We start from the raw sequence: 735 nt of genomic DNA, 5'->3' as shown, positions 1-735 counted from the left end.
GCCCTCCCCTGCCCGGGTCACCGCCGCCCGCCTGTGCCGCGTTCCCCTGCAGAGGCGTTGCGGACCGCTCGTGCTGTGGTACGGCTCTGCCTCTTGCCGTGCGTAACTGCGGTTCCACTTTTTCCTTGCGTTGCAGCTTCGCTTCTGAGAGCAAATCGCGCTGCTGCCCTCAGTGGCATTAAGAGCACGGCAGGAGTCAGAAGTAATGAGAGTGTTGCTCGCTTGTCTTAACATCGTGCCCACTGTTTTGTTTCACCAAGCTGTGTGCCGGTATCTGTGTGATCCATCAGATACAGCCCGTAATCGAGGCACGTGCATTTGCACTTAATCTATCCCGAGCGGAGGCTGCTGCACGGCTCCCTCTCACGGCTCTGCTGAAGTCAGTGGCAAGATCCGTGCCAATTCAAGTGAGGTTTTGCTCCGCAGTCCTCAAATACTGGGAAGTGGGTACATCAGCCGCACGTTGTACCCAGCACGGCCTGACTTCTGCACTGCCCCTGGGCTGCATCAAAAAGGGGTGGCAGCAGGGCAAGGCGAGTTGTCCTCCCCTCTGCTCTGCCCCTGTAAGGCCCCATCTGGAGTATTGCGTCCGAGCCTGCGGCCCCCAGGACAGGAGGGGTGGTAGAGCTGATGGGTGCAGAGGAAGCCGCAAAATGCTCAGACAGCAGAAGCACCTGTCTTATGAAGACAAGCTGAGGGAGATGGGCTTGTTCAGCCAGGACAGTAGAAGGCTCC

The sequence above is a fragment of the Meleagris gallopavo genome, chromosome 5, assembly GCF_000146605.3.
Source record: "Meleagris gallopavo isolate NT-WF06-2002-E0010 breed Aviagen turkey brand Nicholas breeding stock chromosome 5, Turkey_5.1, whole genome shotgun sequence".
Lineage (NCBI taxonomy): Eukaryota > Metazoa > Chordata > Aves > Galliformes > Phasianidae > Meleagris > Meleagris gallopavo.
This window is presented reverse-complemented; position numbering follows the sequence as displayed.